Here is an 18,897-nt window from a genome sequence, read left to right on the forward strand (position 1 = left end):
TGGCAGTGCTGCTGTTCGGCTAATAGTTATCCTACACATCAGCACTACGTTTGAAATATCTCTTTTCTTGCCATGAAGTGTGCAAATGTTTCTTACTATTTGTTCTTTGTTCTTGCTTTTAGCAAAAGGTATCTAAATGACAGCAAAAGTTCCTACCGAGCACACATCTCACCCAGAGGAACGCAGAGCACTGCTCAATGGAGGAACTGTTATGGCTGCTAAGCAATGCAGCATAAATGCATTAGGAAAGGCAGAAATATACCCGTGGAGATCCCAAACCATTTACAATAAGATGAATTAATATTCACAAATAGCCATTTCCTTTGCTCACAGTAAAGTACCTGCTAGGAGAGACTGTCTTACTTGAATTTCTCTAACATATAATCAAAGAAATTTGTGTACCAATAGGTGTTAACATTTGTTTTGCAAAGGATATCAATCATATTTCAAAAAATGAAGGGACATATTTCAATTTACCCACTGTATTATATTCTGACGACTCCAGAAAGGTTTCCAGCACTTAAAGTGAATGGCATTTAATATAGAACAACATAACAGGGGTGAGGGCTAGACGTGACCTTATTCAAATGTCGTAGCCATTACAAAGCCATTCCTGATGTAATTATAATTAAATACTTTATGCCTTTCTTGCAAATCCTCTGATCGATCATTGATATTAACATTAATATTGTATTACCCCCGAGCAAATGTCTCCCACACAAGTGTTATGGATCACCAGGTTTCCATTAACAAAGTTGTGAGCTATTGCCATATGCTGGTCGTGGATAAATTTACGTAAATTACCTTTTCTTGAGGAAGAGGGGAAAAAGTCTAGGATTTTTTCTTTTTATCCCTGCACTCTGAGCCTGGTGCTATTTCTTCAGCTCCATTTGCAGCCCGTCAGCAACTTCTATACAGCCATCACTAGAGAAAAATCTGATAGGAACATCTCTCTTTGCTGGGTGAGGGCAGGGGTCTGCACACCACTGATGCCATCACTGGGATGGTTGTGCACATCAACGTGAGCAATGGTAGTGGTGTTGGGCTGAACTCCTCATTTTCAGGGGTCTTCTTAGCTGCAAATGGAAACTCAGGAGCCTTGGATTTCCTAACCCTGAAAGATGTGCTTCCCTCGGGAGCTGATGCTGGCTGTCCCAAGGCTGGAGCTGCCTGTAAGGGGAAAGCAAGCCTCTTGTCCTGTGCTTTTAGGGTCATGAATACCTTTGCAAAGGGAAAGGTGAGAGGTTTCTGTCTGGGTACAAGCTAAGTTCAGCTTCACTGAGGGACCCCAGGTATTTATTTGTCCTTTTAAAGGAAGGCTTCCCATGATAAATCAAAGATCTTGATGGAACTACGGCAGGTTACTCTGCAGCAACTTGACTTCCAAAGACTCAGTTTCTTGGGCTGTGTGCAAATCTTTGCAAACCCATTAACCTTAGTTCAATTACTTTTGGAATTGAAATAGCAAGTGTGAAAATGAACATTGCATTTCGTACCCAACATCTTCTACATGCAGTCTGCCAAAATGTGTCAGCAACTCATCTCCAAGACAGCATCCTTCAAGCAACAAATGGTCCTTCCTCCTTATTCTGCCTCAGCATCCAGCCTCTTTCTCCAGAACATGGCTGCTGTTTGCATTGCAAGGCACAAAGAACCTACTGCATACCCTGTCTCTCTCTTCTACTGGGAACATCCTTCACATTGCACGTCAGGTCATTAAATTAAAGATCTGGGTAAGTCCAAGCCCTACTGAACACTGGAATTTTTTTACCCAGAGAGCTAACATAAAATAACAAAGTAAGCTGTGCTCCCTCCCACCCTATTACAATAGTTGGAGGCAGATCTAACTGTGAGAATTTTGCCTGAGAAAGAACTGCAGGATTTCTCCCACTGTGAAATCCAGCTGTTAATTCAAACAGAAGGGATGGACCTGACCAGATAGGCCAGCTGGCTTGTTTCCATCCCAAAGTCCATTCTGCTCCACAAGTTCCTAAATTTATGGTTATGAAGGTCTTCCAAGCCCTTGTAGCAGAGTATGGCATGCAATGTTTTTGTTACGGAATGCACTCTGCAAAGGAAAAACAAGATTTGAATTTATCTTTCAAATGAAGATCCTGGAATCTCTCAGGATAAACAGTCTAAATTAGGAATCAAAACACCCCATGTTTCTCACCATAACTATGAAACTGAGAATAAGCTTTTGCAGAGGACTGTCAGAGAGGAAAACTAGAAGTTGCAATAACCCAACCATCATCTCTTTCTGAGATCAGTATTTCTGTGCTGCTCATTGTCAGTCCGTTGCAGGGGACGGCGCTGTGCAGCAATGGGAGCAGCCTTTCATTGCAGGGGTACCAGCACTTGGCCTTACAGCTCCATGTTTGTGGATCTAACTGCCCCCCTGAAGCTGCAGTTTCCATAACTGCTAATGGTGAAACGCTGTCATGGTTTCCTTTGCCCAGGAAAAAAATGAGGATGGAATCAACTTTCCTCTTGAGCCCAAAAGGCTCTGCTGACCATTAGCCATCTGTCCCGAGCACATCTGCTCCAGTTGAAAATCCTTTCTGAGGTTTTCATGCCACAGATATTTATTACTACATCAAAATTACTTCCCATTTTCCCCTCTTCAGCTCGAGGCATGACATTGTGCTAGTATTGACTGCCACCATTATCCTCCACTGCCACTTTCTCCTTCCAGCATGGACTCTGTAGGAATGGGAAAAAGAAGCAGAAATGAATGCGGAAAATAGCAGGTGCAATGAGCTGTGTTTTGTGATTAATCTGTCTCAGTCTTCACAGAGGCTGTGGGCTATATGAGCAATTAGCAAACCCTGGGAGGCATTTTAGTACTAATCAGCCCATAACATTGTTCTGCACTGGAACGTCTAGGACTGGCTTCATAGGTTGAATCCTCAATCTCTAGAAATGAATGGGAGTTTGCCATTGGGTTCACGTGATCAAAACTTCATCCACTGTTGCCAGGATCAGAGACTGTTCAGATTAAATGCTGTGTTGACTGCAGAGAAAAATCAAATACCTTCTATAAGATATTTGGGGTTCTCTCAAGACAAATTAGAAGCTTGTTTCCACAGGTTTCTTTGGCTCTGTCTTTCAGCCAGACAAAATACTCCTTGAATTCAATGGAAGATGTGTACAAACAGGGAAGAAGTTCCCCAAAGCCCAAGGGCTGAACATAGCAAAACCAGATGTTGGCAGCTGGAGAGAAATTCCTGGTGCAAAGACCTCTGTGTGTTCTCTGATGGCACCTCTGTTCTGGGGCTGGTGTACACATCCAAATAAACAAGTTACACTAAGTTAATGCCCACACGTGGGATCTCAAATTTTCCTCCAAAGGGAAACTGTCCCAAATCTGCTGCAGTTTGGCAAAGGAGTGACACTGTATTACTTTCTATTTTGTTTTGCTGTTGATGAAATTACGGGAAAATAAATGTTTTCAAGATGATACATTGTGTATCCCTAATAAATACCAAGGGCACTTAATATAAACAATGGACACATGGTTTGCTTTGTTGTTCTAAGTAACCATTTCCTTTTAACCAAATGAAAAACCAGTTGTGCTGCGATGCTGCAGATTATAAATTAGCAACTCTCATATGGTTTTGTGCAATTGCTTCTCAAAGAGCTTTAGGCTACTTCAGACAAAAAAAAAATTCAAATAAAATATGAATTCATTGAACTGTAACTTGTGGTATTAGATTTATAACAAACAAAGGTAGGTCACATAATCATGTCACTGAAAACAACACTTTAAATTTCAAGCAGCAACATTTTAATCGAGTTTTGGTTCTGGTTCTAAAGTCAAGAGGAAGCTTGGCTCTTCCTGCTTTCCAGTGCATGAAACCAAGGCAAGCCCGGAGCAGGCAGTAAGCACTTAGCAAATACTTTCAGACAGGTTTGCTGTGGTGGCAGAAGAGCTGGGGACAAAGTGAAACCAGGGCTGGCCCCAGCAGGGAGGCATCAATGTGGCAGGGCAGTGGGTTGCTGGGTGCACCAGCTTGACTTCCTCAGCTACAGGAAGGAGTGTGCCATAATGGATAAAAACCTCTTTTGCTCCTAACCCTGACTCTGCATCACGTTTGTCACTTCGCTCTGGAAGAGCAAACGCTGTTCATGAGACATAAACCCAACTGCTATATCCTCTCGTAAGGAATATCCCTATTAGCAAGCAAATTCACTGTTTGCTGGGCTCGGTGGGTACACGGACACGGTATGGCACACACAAAATTGGTATCTCAGTCTTAATTCTGGGTTGCATTTACTTGGAGCTAAAGTTCGAAGTTTTTCCAACCGCCAGACCTGCGAGTTAATGCTTGTACAGCTACTGAAATTGATTATCAGGCTTCCTGTTTCCTCACTTGTGATCCAGTAATATTGACATACGGTACAAGGAAATTGCAATCTGAACTCTAGTAGCAATAGCTAGAGGCAATTACAGCAGGAGTATTGCTGGTGGTGGCACGTGGATTCCATTATTAGATGTAACCATATTCTGATTATAATGCATTCATCTGAGATAGCAGGAAATTCTATGTTTTGCTGTTAAACTACAGCCAAGAAAACAGTTTGTTTCTGTATTTCAGGCTTTGCACTAGAACAGCATAAGAAGAAAACCTTCTGGCTCCAGAGATTTTGACCCTAATAGGGGCAATGCCTTGGGGCAAGTCACCTTCTTGTGTCTTCACATCCCAATCAGCAAGGCAGTACAGAGAGTTCATCTGTGCAGAGCACTTGTTTTGAAATATGATATTACAGCAAGCTCATGTTCTTAACCTTCTATATTCTTCTCATCTGCATTCACCTCTTTTGCCTCTGCTTTAGCCTTCCCTAGAGCTGAGCAATTCATTCCTGCTGTCGGTGACCAGTTTGCACAAGTGTACAAGTGATCAGCCATCCTTCCTTCATGAGACTTCAGGAATGGGGATTTTAACAAACGCAAAAATAAAAACACAACAAAAACAACAACAACAACAAAGAGAACAAGGATCAGAGAAGAAGGCTTGGATTTGATTTTTTTCAAAATTATCTTCTTGTGTCTCATTTCCAGTATGAAGTAAAGCACACCTTTATCTCCAGCCTTTCAACTTCTGTCACATATTAATTCCCACTACCACCCACATAAGCAAACTTTGTGTCGTTACAGAAAGTGGAAGAATTTTGCACCCTGTTCATTTCACAAAGACCCACAAATACGCTTTGCTGGCAGTAAAAAAAAAAAAGAGCAGAGAACTCCTGGAATTTCCAGAGGAGTCCTTATAACTGGGGATGATGGTTTTGCAGTGGGTAATTAAATCAGCCTCTACACAGGTTTCCTATACTGCCAGGGTACATGTTTGAATGGAAGGAATTCATGCAGGAGCTGAAAATAGCTTTTGCCACTGCAAAAACTTCCTGGGTGCAAAACTGGATGCAGAATCCTGAGACAGTCCAGCTCTAGTAGGAGAGGGGAGCTTTCAATATCTCCGGCTCCAGGAAAACAGAGCTTTGATTTTGCCTTTGGAGAACTTTCCCATGCCAAGCCCAGCTGGTTAGTTAGCATTTGCTACACATCCAGTCTCAGTGCCATCCTGAAGTAATGACCCATGGCCGTCTGTTACACAGAGGCTGAGAACAAGTGCTTGTCATGGATCGTGGCTCCGCGACAGGCCAACCTTTACCAGGGAAAAGTTCAGCCAAAGTGGGAAAGTTGATGGGTTTTTCCCTTCCCTGTGTAATCTGTGAGAAAAGCGCTTCTGCTAATGAGCTCTCCTCACCTCTCTCCTTCAGAAGCCCCCGGGGCTCTGTGTGGCTGCCTGCCCACCTGCAGCAGAGCGGAGCTGTGCGTGTGAATGAGGCAGGTACCACCGCACCGTAAGTACAGACATCCTTACCTGCAGCCACTGCCCAAGGGGGAGGTAGCATCTGTTGGGGCTGCTATAAACTGTAATAAGGATGAAGTATAGGGCTTTCTATCTCTCTGCAGTAGCAGATGTTTGCAATTCAGATGAGACTTTAGCTGTAATGAACCCGGACTTGTAAGGCTTGGAAACCTTTGGCGATCCTTATGAAAAATGAGTGTTTAAGAGATTAAGGAAGCAGGTTTGCCAAAATATGATAAGGATGACACTTCTTAGTGAAGTTTTCCTTCCTCCAAATAGAATAGAGTGGAAATTTCACCACTACCATGAGGTAGAATAATAAGAGAAATACAGAAGTTGTACGGATGCAATAAAGCCCATCCATGCTCAGCCCATCTCTGATCCAATCCAAGTGCAAGAGGACCATATCTGGAATTGGACAAACCTGCCCTACCTTGCACAGCAGCCCCCACGGAGCCAAGCTGTGTTATGCTCAACCGGCTTCTAACCCCTTTTTGCTTGCAATACAGAAGTTAACGGGAATTTCATGTTGATTAAATGTGTGTAAAATACTGCTTGAAACAAAAAGTTCCCAGCTAAATGACTTTTCATCACTGAAATTAGTTTAAGTCGCATAACGTTTTTCTTGTTAAAATAATTAGTCCTCAGTTAAGGTCATTTGGAAGACTAGCTTAGTTATTTAAAGGCAGCGTTGTGTTTTATTCAAGAAAGCATTGTATTTGAATTATTTCCACAAAGTGATGCAGATAATTGCTTAATGCTTAGTCATTCCAATACATCGTCTCTCAGCATCTGAACGCCATTAATGGAAGCAGAACTTGGTGAAACTACCCATCATTATTAACACCCAATCTTTTTTGAGACAAAGAAAGAGCATTACAGGCAATGAGGTATACAGACTTCCTAATTTTTGCCTGCAAATTGATCCAGAAACAAAATGTATTCCTCCAGCTGCCACTTGGGGACTGCTTTCACATCACCTAGCTGTAAAACAAGTTGGCCTTTTAGCCAACTTCAAACCCAGTCAAGAGGTGTACCTTGGTTTTGGCTCCTTTCATATTTCCCCAGATAAATAACTATGCTGACCAGAATCAGGACATAAGATTCCTTTGTTTTTCCTGAAGGTTTCTTTGGTTTGTTTAAATATTAGAATCCACCAGCAGTGCAAGATAGGCCTTTTTCATTAGTTGTTTGATCATGGTGGGAAAAGCTATTAATTTAGTTGGTTCCCTGCAATGAGCTCTGGGGTTGCTACCAAACCACAAACTGAATGAAAACAATAAATGCTAGACTGTATTAACTGTAAAGGTTAATCCATAAATCAAAGGGAAATGTCAGATGCCTTTTAACATTGATTGAGATGTAATTTGGTGTTGGTAGTGATATGTTTGTTTCATAAATTCACAAATGCACGTGATTCCTGTTATGAGTCCAGGTCTTTGTAACTTAAAAGAAATTAAGTAATCTGTTTTATTTGTATGGCCATATAAAGATGAAATATCTCATCCTGTTCCCATTATGATATATCACTGACTTTAAAACAAGTGAATAGTACCGTCCAAGTCTTCTTCCAGGGCTTGGTATTGGTCTTGATCTTGGTATGAAAATGAATGTGCTTTCGTTTTTCCTGACAGTATGCCATTACCTTAAGTATATTTGAGGCAGTTGTTTCTTTTAATTTTTGCTTTTGATCCATGTTTTTTGAATTACAGCATAAGAATCAGCCTTTGTAGACGTGTACTCAGAAGTACAGAACATATTTTCTATATTATGGATACATCATATTTAAATACATAATATAAAACAACAAATATGAGGAGGAAATGCCACAAATTAGATCAGAATGGAATACAGCCACTGATGCCAAAACAGCAAGGAAAAGATCGTTGTGGTCACTCACAGAAATGTTTCTTTCCACCGCTCTACATGAAAGAAATGTGAGGCCATGCAGTTCTTCACTCGGCGCAAATGAGAATCAGGTCAAGAGACCTCAAAATACAAACAGATAAGAACAGCCCGTTGTGCTTTATCTACCCAAGGAAGCTGCAAAAGAAAGTTCTCAAAGAGAGGAGCATCACTCCCAGGTCACTATTAGCCCCAAACTGAAGGCACTGAGTACATTCACTAGCTGGTGCTTTGGTGGGCAGCCCACTGCAGACTGCCAAAGATGGGAGTATTCTGCACTTTCCAGAACTGCGCCGTCCCTGGATCAGTCCTTATACCTTTTTTTTTTCTCAAGGATCACAAGTGATACAGATGAACACAGCAATCATTGCGAGAAGTCCGTGGGAGCAGAGCTTTAAAGGCAGTCAGGTAGAAGACCACAATCACTTGCTTCTGCTTCATTTACCTTAGCCATGAGTGGGAATGCTTTCCCCTGGATTCCTGAAGGGCATCGACCCAAACAGGCATCCAGAACGCCTCCGGGAGGTTAAGGCACAGAATGATGTGAGACTTGGTCAGTTAAATAGTGCCCTCACTTGTCTTCCTTCTGCAGCAACTCTGCAAGGCTCACCAACGGCAGCTATTTCAGCAAGGGAGAATGGCCATGGAGCCTGCATGACCCGTGTGGACACACCATTGAACTCCTGATGGCTCTAAGCCATCCAAAATTAAAAAGGTGATTTTACTGCCATTTTGCCACTGACTGTGCATGCATACAAAAGTGAGAGAAAGCACATCTATGTACTTATTTTTCAACTTTGCATACAGATGCCTGCAGGAGTTGAACCATATCCTCAGCTAACAAGTATTTTTCCAGTTGTATTTCATACACCACCAGCAGATTTTGGCCTATAAGTAAAACATGGGGAGGACAATTCCTGGACACAAGTGAAACCCTGTCTGCAACTGCTGGAGCTCAGGCCCCAGATTGACCCCTGAATTACGAGGGCATCAAATAAAGGAAAATACCTCCTGTTGCCCCATGGCAGCTCCAAGACATGCAGGGAGCCCAGGAAAGGGCTGCAGAAAGACAGAGAGCACAGGGATGGAGCAGGCATGCAATCAAACACGCAGGGGCTCTGCAAGCAGGGTGGGAGATCCTTAGCACGCGCTAAGCCCCAGGGACAGGCTGCTGTGGCTATCTAAATTAGGTCCCTGGAAGAGGGCAGGGAAGGAAAGATGCAGCAGGAGATTAAGACCACCCTGACCTCCAGCCAGCTCCCACGGCTCTGCGTTCTGCCCTGAGAAGGAAGCGGAAAAATGTCTTTGTAATCTGAAGCATTGCAGTTAAACATGAATCACAGTGCCGCACGCAGGAAAAGCTTTCCAATAAACATTACAACTTACTTTGCAAATCTTCAGGCTGAAGTAAGTCCAGCCCTTTGTCAAAGCCCTTTCTGTAGATTTCTTCAGGTTTTTGGCTTTTTCTCCTAAAGTAATATCATACTTCATGGATTTTTCGGCTACATTTACCCTATTAATATACAGTACTATAATCAGAGCTTTGGTACTCCTCACCTGCAAGGATGGAATTATAATGAGTGTGTAATGAGCTGCTCCACAGCCACTAGTTCCCATGCTTCAGCAACTCCAAACTCTTTGGTATAGATCGGTGGAGTCCTGCTGATTTACACAGCTATTGTCTTTGGGAATAAATAAAAGTCATATTAATATTCACAGTGTCATTTACTCAGATGTTAGTTGGAAGGATTGCGAAATAAACTACAAAGGCAAACACAAAAGGCATGTGACTAGGGTAAACCTCAAGGGCATGAATAACAGAGCGCTGGATGGAGAGGGACTTCTAAAACCACCAGCTTTTGGGAACTCTTACACTCCAACTGTCACACAGATAAAATACTTAGGCCTGCTGTCCTTTCAGTTGTCACGGCCACATTCTTGTCATACTAGCTTCTATGAATGGGAAGATAACACAAACAGGGCAAGAGAGCTGGCAGAGGCTTGGCTTGGCCTGGCTTCTCTTCTCAATGAGAAGAAAGCTGTCCTACTGGACCCAGAGCTTCAGCTTTATCCCATTCAAAAACTCTTGAGTTCTTCTGTATCTTAGCAATAGCTCCGAGGCCACGTCCCATATCCCTTGGCTAGTCTAATAGAATTTTGAAAATCTGGGGTTTAGCAGGGAAAATGTTCTGACACACTTCAGTTTGAGTCCTCTTTTTGGCATGAGACACATCCAGTCCCACCGTCTGTGATTTGCTCTTCACTTGCCAGCACTGCAGCCTAGTGAGGGCAACAGCACTGAAGTCTCCAGCTAGAGCTGACAAGACTAAGGAAGGGACCGTTGTCATCACACTTGGCTGCAGAAGGGCAGCTGAGAGGAAGGTTGCCTGCAGCAAGAACAGCCAGGCTGAGACAAACTCTCCCATTGTTTGGGGTCATCTGGTCTGCAAATTGTTTCACATGAGAAAATTAGGTTATGCCAAACCAGCTTCTTTGGAGTAATTTTTTAAATCCAGCATTAAAAGGATGGAAGTAAATCGTAAGTCTGGAAGCAATCACACACACATCACTTAGAAATGCTCTGCCTCAGTGCAAGAGAAACAGAATACATCAGTGCTGATTGGCCTGAGGTATCTCCCCCTCAAAATCCATGTCCCAGACAAGCAAAATGTTTCATTAATTAGGCGCTAACTATGGTTAAAATTAGGAGGGCTGCGAGGATCTCTCGTTTTCCTTCAGACTAATCCTCTGACTAAAAGCAGGGCCCCTAGTATGGCTCGCAGGGTCCCTTTGCATTGCTGGTTTGCATTTGCTGAGGTTGGATTTTGAGTCAGTGTGGTGAGTGTGTGAGGCAGAGCGGGATGTCATTTTGGTGCCAGAACAGGGGCCAAGCAGTGGGAGCAGCCGTGAGGAAGGGGACACTGCTGCTAGCACGGTGTGTGATGGATGTGCATACACCCAATCGCTCTTAAGGGCCCCCATAAATCCCAGCTGTGTATAAACAAAAGCTGGGCAGAACTCACCCCGGTCCTCCAAGGGAACTATTTCCAGAGGGGACAACTTAGGATATCTACCACATCCTTTATCTCTGGAGGTGCCCAAGGCCAGGTCGGATGGGGCCCTGGGCATCAAAATCAAGTGGGTGGCACAACATGACAGAGGCTATGGCTCCCATGTGCAGCCCCACGCGGCAAGGGACTCCTTGTAGGAATCCATCTCTCCCAAGCTGCTCTTTGAGTTGGGATGCCAGCTCCAGATCCACCTCTGCAAGGCAAAACAGAAAGCAAGGCAACACTCTAGCCAGGAAGTTCTGGGCTTGAAGATGTTTTTTCCCTAGGAGAGATTTTGATTTTAACTCTATGCAAATCCAGCAGTTTTGCAGCATCGCTCCCCTCAGCAGGACCAGCATGGAGATTTCAGGGCCGCTTGCTTGTTAAGAAGGGAGAAGTGCTCTGTCTATCCATCCAAAGTGCTGTCAAATTGTGATATTCATCAGAAAAAAATGGCTTTGGGAAGACATTCTGTCAAGAAACAAAAGCAAACCTGGCCACTGAGGGAAAGCAGTGAGGGAAGCACACCAGAAAAGAAAACAATGGGGACGTTCTGTAGTAACCACAAAACCCCTAGTTTTCTGCCATATTCTGTTTTCCATAAATATTGGCCTCTCTTTAATGTAGAGCAGCCAAGAGTGGCTTGTATGAATCCAGCCTCCCTCACCAAGAGCTTTAACCAAGTATAAATAAAGTTACCATGACAGACAATAATAAATATAAATTAACTGTGCTGAGGTACGTTCTAGCACCTTTCAACAAGCTAGAAAACCATGAAAGGCCACTGAAAGGCAGCTTTTTCCAGGCAAACAACCACTGTCTCATTAGATGTAGTGAGTAGCATGCAGAGAACAGAGGAAGAATGGAGTCTGATTTACAGCATCCAAAACTTTAAGAATTGAAAACAAGGACTGCTTAAAATACTTGTGATTTTCCTCCAATCTTTCATTCTGGGTCAACATCTCCACGTTTTAGGTCCTTTTTTTGCCCCATTTGCTATCTGAGAACGCAGGATGGATTGGGACATACTGAACAATATTTTCCTCATACATCCAGATGGCTGAAAACAACGTTTTCACAAAGAGAAGTTGAAATTCTGACATGATGACTTAAATCCAATAGGTGAGATGTTTTTATACATCAAAGACAATGAGATTGGCAGTGAGATCCAAAGAGCACAAATGTCTGAGGGTGCAAACTAAGCAGGATGCTGGAGAAAGATCGTGAAGATCCCACGCCCTGAACCTCGGCTGGCAAAGTTGCTGAGAAAGAGCCAGGGGATGAATGCCTGCTAGGAAAAAGCACCTCGTCTTCAGCTCTGAATAACAGGGTGTCAAGGACTAACTTCCTAAGCACAGAACCAGCAGGGACAGGGCCCACTCATCGGACCTCCAGGACTACTATCCTTGGGCAGCAGAACTGGTTGTACAAAGCTGCAAGAAGGGAATTCAGTTCAGCAGCCCTGAAGTATGACGTTCCATCTGATTTTTTAACATATGTAATTTGGAACTGAAAAAAAAAAAATCTAAAATTCCACTTCAAGCATTCCAAGCAAAAATCAAAATGATTGATTTAATTTCCACTATTCCTCCCTCCTTGAAGCACGAGAATGTTTAGAACCATCTCTAAATAGAAGTTCCAGCAAAAAAAAAAAAAGTTGGAATCAAAGCAAAGCAAATCTTCATCATGAGAATGCTGCAAAGCAAAGGTTAGAGCACTGTGAATTACTGTTTTGAATTATTGTTATTAGCGATCATCTTCTCTTGGCTGAAGCACCTGAGAAATCAGAGTTAATTTACAAGCCTGTCAGAACGACTCACATCCACATTTTTTTCCTTTTTGCTCATTAAATACTTGACCACAGACATTCCCCTCGTTCACATCTCAACACCTCACCAGTCCTGACCCTGTTTAACTCGTGAGAGCTGAATCCTTCCTAGCCGGGATGGTGGGAGGCCGGAGACACACACCAAACAAACAGGGCTGTAACACTACCCCACAGCAAAAGCAACTTGGTACATTATTTGAACTCTCCCACTGTGCCAGGGAACTTCACAAAGTGCACGACCTTGGTAATGAGATGCTTTGGTGCTCTGCCAAAAGTCAAGCAATGGTTTCAATGCTGTATTATTTTTTTTTTTTAATTTAATATAATTTTTATTTTTTGCTTTTAGAGGCGTTGAGCTTGTAATGTTTGCTTTCAATACTTAAGCACACTGATGTTAATATGTACCGATATTTACAGAAAAAACAGGGTGAATTATGCTGAAGGAAAGGTGCTGGAGTCACACTGCTGAAGTTCAGCTCTTGGAGAGGAAAGTCCTGGTGTTGTTTCAGCTGGAATAGCTGCTGGGTTTACCACTAGCAGCTTTCCTTGCTGAGAGCAGTAAGTGCTGCTGAGATGTCATGATAACACCACCAGTAATTTCAGGGGACATCTTTCTACCTGCCCGAGCTGAGAAACCATCATTAAGTTCAACCACTGCCATCACACTCTACACAAAGCCCAGCCCAAACACAGCTCTCTGCAGGCTGAAGGAGGAGTTGGCTCTCTCATGGCCACGTACAGAAAGGGAAACTGTGCTGTTTCCATTGACTGCTCAGTAAGACCATACACATTTTGGGATCTGGCAGCTGGAGATCTGCGCTCTCCCAACAATGGAACAACCAAAAAAAAAAAGCTTGTAGTAAAAAAATCCCACCAGAGTGACGGAGTGAAGCTCAGTCTGCACTCAGGAGGCCAAGCCATGGAGTGCTCCCAAGTTTTTCCATGTCCACGTGCCAAAGTCTGTGTTTGCCTCATGGACTTTTCTTGCTCATGAGCACAGTTCAAAAGAGTGAGTCTTGCTGTGATTAAAGCCCTATTATCTTCTGAGGAGGGTTGTTGCAGGCTTTCTCCATGGAATGATGGGGTTTTCTGGCTGTTAGGAGTACTGAGAGGGTTCCATGGGTACAATTTGCAAAATAAAAGAAAAACATTCGACCCCCACCCCAAACTTTGGGGGTAGGGAGCTGATTTGGGCAGAAGCACAGTTGCTTGTTGGCAGAAGTTATAACATGATGTCAATCATAAAAAAGGCACCAGGGTCAGCAGACATGGGGGAGGTGAGGGCAGCAGAGAGACTTTGGGTCCCAACAGCTGTGTGTTAGGAGGGTGAACCGTCTGTTGTGGCTCATTTTCCTCATAGGGTCTCCTTTTGCTCCCTTGTACCTGTAACTATCCATAGCATAGATATTAGCCTGTTCAAGGGATGGAAGGGTTTACATCATTGCAGTCTGGTCGTTTCTCAGACCAGTCTGTTGCTATTTTTTGAATGGATAAGATAACACAGGGCAAAAACTAATCTGAAATCTTTTCGATCAAAAAGAAAAAGGAAAAACGAAGGGAATCATTTTCATAGAACTGTTTGAGTTGGAAGGAACCCTCAAAGGTCATCTAGTCTGACTGCCCTGCACTGAGCAGGGACACCACAGCTCTATCAGTGCTCAGAGCCCCATCCAGCCTGACCTCGATGCAGGCAGAGATGGGGCATCGCATCTCGCTGGGCACCCAGTGCCTCACCAACCCTATCGTAAACAACTTTTTCCTTACATCCCACCTAAATCTGCCCTCCTTCAGTTTGAGACCATTTCCCCCTGTCCTATCACACAGACCCTGCTGAAGAGTCTGTCCCCTTCTTTCCTACAGCCCTTCCAGACACTGAAGGCCACTCTCAGGTCTCCAGGGAGCTCTCTCTTCTCCAGGCTGCACAGCCCCAGCTCCTTAATGAATTTTAATGAATTAATGAATTTCAAAATAGACTGCTTCAGTGTTCTTTACATGAAACATTTTATTCTGAAAAAACTTTGCTGTTCTTGTTTCTGATGCCTCCCGAAGTTCAACTCTTGTTTTGCAAACAGTGGTTTTCTTTTCATAAAAATCACTTCTCAAGCCCTTAGGAGGATACACAGCCTGAAAATGAAAGGCTGAAACGACTGCATTTTAAGTCAAACAAAAACATATCTGGTTAACCAAAATGAAAAATTTGTTTTTTCCCCATTGGGCCTCAGAAGCACCACAGGTCCTTCACACCCCCACGTCTACCCATCAGTGGCTCTCCTCCCACATGCTGAACTCTTTATAGGGCAAGAGAGCAGGCGCTGAGCTGTTTGGCAGCAGGGGACAGGCTGTTCCCATGGTGGTGGGAACGTGGCAGCCCAGCTCGGCTGGTGCCTGGAGGATCTCTTTGTTCAGAAGGACAGGCGGCCCCAGCTTGGTTTGCTCTGAGTTAAGCCAAGGATGACACAGCCAAGATTCCCAGTGACATCTTTCGCAAAGGGGGAGAGGAGAAGGCTGCCTCAAAATGGGGCTCCTTGCAGTGGGCTGGATGCAGAAATATGCATCTGTATGTTGTCTACATAAGATACTTCCCTGTGGGTTTCCTCTACCACTAAGCAAGATGTAGACAACACACTCATTGCAGTGTAAGCATGATTAATCTCTGTTGATGCTGCTTTCTCAATTGGGTCAGCTGAAAGGTGTCTCACAGACTGCTTGTTTCTAAGAGTGGACTGTGGAGGGGAGGGGAGGGTGATGAAACACAGACACTAAATTGGGATGAATTCAGTTCCCACTCAAAAAAGACCCCCAAGGAACTACAAAATGGTGCTTCGCAAATGAAGCAAACAGGAGGGGCACGAAACCACCTGTGGGAATGAGAGTATCAGACATCAGATAGTTTTGGTCTCTGACCTAGTCTATAGCACAGGAAAATATGAGCCACGATCCGTGCTCTTATCCTTGCTCTCAACACAGGTCCTTTGCCACATGAAGGGGAGATGAGCAAGATTGGTATCCCAGCTAGGACCAGAGGGAATGGTTTCAAGCTACGGCAGGGGAGATTCAAGCTGGACATTAGGAAGTATTACTTTTCAGAAAGGGTGGTCAGGCACTGGAATGGACTGTCCAGGGAGGTGGTGGAGCCACCGACCCTGGGGGTGTTCAAGGAAAGACTGGATGTTGTGTTGAGGGACATGGTTTAGTGGGAGCTATTGGTAATAGGTGAACGGTCGGATTGGATGATCTTTTAGGTCTTTTCCAACCTTGGTGATTCTATGATTCTATGATTCTGTGATTCTAAAATCCTTGAAACCTGGCTGGTTTAAATGGCTAAGGAAAGAGGGTGAGATAGGGGCCGGTGTCAATTGGAAGGAAAATCGAGGGCAGGTGTGCATGGCTCTAATGCTTGATAACTACTTCTTTGCTAAACTATGCTTGGTGGTTATGGAGAAACCAGACCTGGCTGTAAACGGGTAAGAGTCCAAGTGGGACATGCACTGCAGAGGATTTCCCAACCCACTGACTACAGCATTCAGCAGACTTGTGAAATAACCCAAATACAGGTTTTGGAAGCTTAAATATAGGCCTGTGGGGCTCCCAGTAGTAGTAAGGCACCTGGCTTCCCTTTTCCTCTCTGCAAATCTCTACTACACGTGTTTTAAGAGGATGCAAAGTAGTACTAAAGCTCTGCAGACAGCTGCCAGGAGAAAGGCTCTGCTCTCTGTCCCAGCAGGTTACCTTCCATCCCACATCTTGCTATCCAAACAGCACAGCACAGCATTGCATGTGATGAAGTTACAGCTCTCCAGCCTGGTTCGTACGTGACAATCCAGAATGAAGAAATAACTGTTGTGGCAGCTGCAGGAGCCTTTAGCCAGATTTCACCACTTGGTGGCAATAGTAGTAAAGGTTTGAGACAAAAGATTTTTCTGGAAGCTCCCAAACCATTCAAAGTATAAACCAGGCTGCCGTTCAGTCTACCTTGTGGCAGAATATAGCTCTATTTTTCTGTCTGGAGAGATCAGCTGTCACAGCTGCCTTAATAGAAACTGTCCACTTTTCATCCTCATGTATCTGTGAGAACCACAGATGATTCTGAGATTTCTTTGAATATCCTTTTTTCTTCCCCTCCTACCTTCTCCAAAATGTGTAACTGCAGCTTCTGTGAAATGTTAATGCACAGAAGGTTGTATTCTCAGAACTGAGAAAATTGCAACATGCAAGTTTTCTTCAGCAAATGAGGGAGACTTCCAAGCACGAGAGTTGCCCAAGTGTTCCAGTAAAGTCAGATATTTCCCTACCGGTTTAATTGCCAGCAAAAAAATAAAATAAAAATATCATGACTTCATCCCCAAAGTACTACTCTGCCATCCATTCCTCCCAAAACAAGAAAGGAGAACAAATCCAGAGTCAGTTGCTAGTGGTGACTGGCCAAGATTGCAACATCACTTCAGGAGGTAAGAATGAGCTCCCATTATTTTTGTGCAGAAAAGTGAATGCAGTGCCGACGTTCCCCTCCTGCAGGGCGGAGCAGGGCCACCCGTTTGCACCACCACAGCACCCTGGTTTTGCTGGGGGACAGAAGCAGTGAGGAACAGGGTGCAGATGTCATTTTGGGCAGCCAAACAATTATGCACATTGTGTTGCTTCCGAGAGCCTTGTGTCCCATAGAAGCACGTCACAGCCATGGCAGAGGGCTCCAAGAGTGCTGGTACATCAGTCATGGCACGAGATGGAGCGCAGAGCTGGATCGCCTCTCTCATGCAGGAATTACAACACGACAGCACACACACTGGAGTTAACACCCCGTTCCTCTGGGAAGTGCTGGGGATTTATGGCTCTCCCGAAAGAACCTGCTGCTTATGTAGCCGTGCTGCAGGAGCCCCATGCAGTGCTGTCTGAATCAGCAGTGGCATTTCCTGGAGCACCTGTGTTTTTCTTGGAGGTCTCTCATCTCCGTGCTGACCAGACCTGATGTTGCTTATCTTTGGCAATTAAATCAGCTCATATCTGCTGGACTGGAAGGAATGATATAAAAACATACCATCCTACACCATCTCGAGTGACCTGCCAGGAAGCAGTTTATTTATATGTTCCAGGCACTCCATTTACTGCACGAGTAGACAGGTGCAGATTTAGCAGGGAAGCCCCTATAAAGCACTTGAACCCTCCTGTCAGCCATTCTCACTGGTGTCAGGAGCAGCACACTCCGCTGTGTCACTGAGGCCCAGTCTCTTTGGTCACTCTTTTGGTGGTGGCCACACACATCGTGGCTAGCAAGATACGTGAGTGACACCTATTGCCATTAATGTCTAGGAGAATCTAAGGTGAAAAGAGATGTCACTCGAGTCTGGCTTTTTAAAATAGCAATTGAATTAAAACCGAGGCAAAATGAGGTGGTGCAATATGTCTGTCAGTTAAAAACACCTTCTGCTGCCATTCCTTGGAGTCCAACCACCAGCCCGTCACCACCATGCCCACTAACCATGTCCTCCTCGCAGCCATTGTGCCCGTGTTTGCAGTTTGGGCTGTCCCAGGCTCTGTTTCAGTGATAAAACTGTTTGCAGTTCAAATGTTTGATGCACGATGATTCCAAGAAAGGAGCCATCACTTAAATTGATCTCTGTGTCTAAGGAGGAATCTTGGCTGAAATCTTCCCCTGTGAATCCAACAACAACAGCACATCAGTTACTCCAGTGGATTTCATTTCTCAACCCTTTAACATGTAATTTCTGGACAGATGCCCTAAGCTGGAAGAGAAAAAGCTCTTCTTCTGGCCACTTGAATTGCGTAAGAGTGCATGCCTACTGCTAAGCCATATACAACCACTTACTTGTGCTGCACTTACCACTGCCACAAAGCCTGCAGTCTCAAGGGGCCAGTATTTTTGTATTGGTTTTCCTAAACAATTAATATAAATTGTTATAAATCACTCAGGAAGGACCAGAAAAGAATAGTGCTGGAATCTCTTACCGAAACTGCCTCATTTAAGCCAGTTAACAATTACCACACATGAAATAGTATGTAAGAGCTGAAACTCTGGGGAATGCCTGCAGGTTATGTGACTGCCTTTGGAACAAGAAGACACAGGAACCTACTCGGCTTGGACACTCTGGAGATGTCCCTTGCTTCAGAGGGTTTGGAGTTTTTCACCCTTCCTCAGGGCAGAACAAATCCCTCAGTGCTCTTCTAGTATTTGTGCTTTTAAATGAATTATCTTTTTTCTTTCTTTCTTTCTTTTTTTTTTATT

This window comes from Meleagris gallopavo, chromosome 16 (genome assembly GCF_000146605.3).
Source record: "Meleagris gallopavo isolate NT-WF06-2002-E0010 breed Aviagen turkey brand Nicholas breeding stock chromosome 16, Turkey_5.1, whole genome shotgun sequence".
NCBI classification, from domain to species: domain Eukaryota; kingdom Metazoa; phylum Chordata; class Aves; order Galliformes; family Phasianidae; genus Meleagris; species Meleagris gallopavo.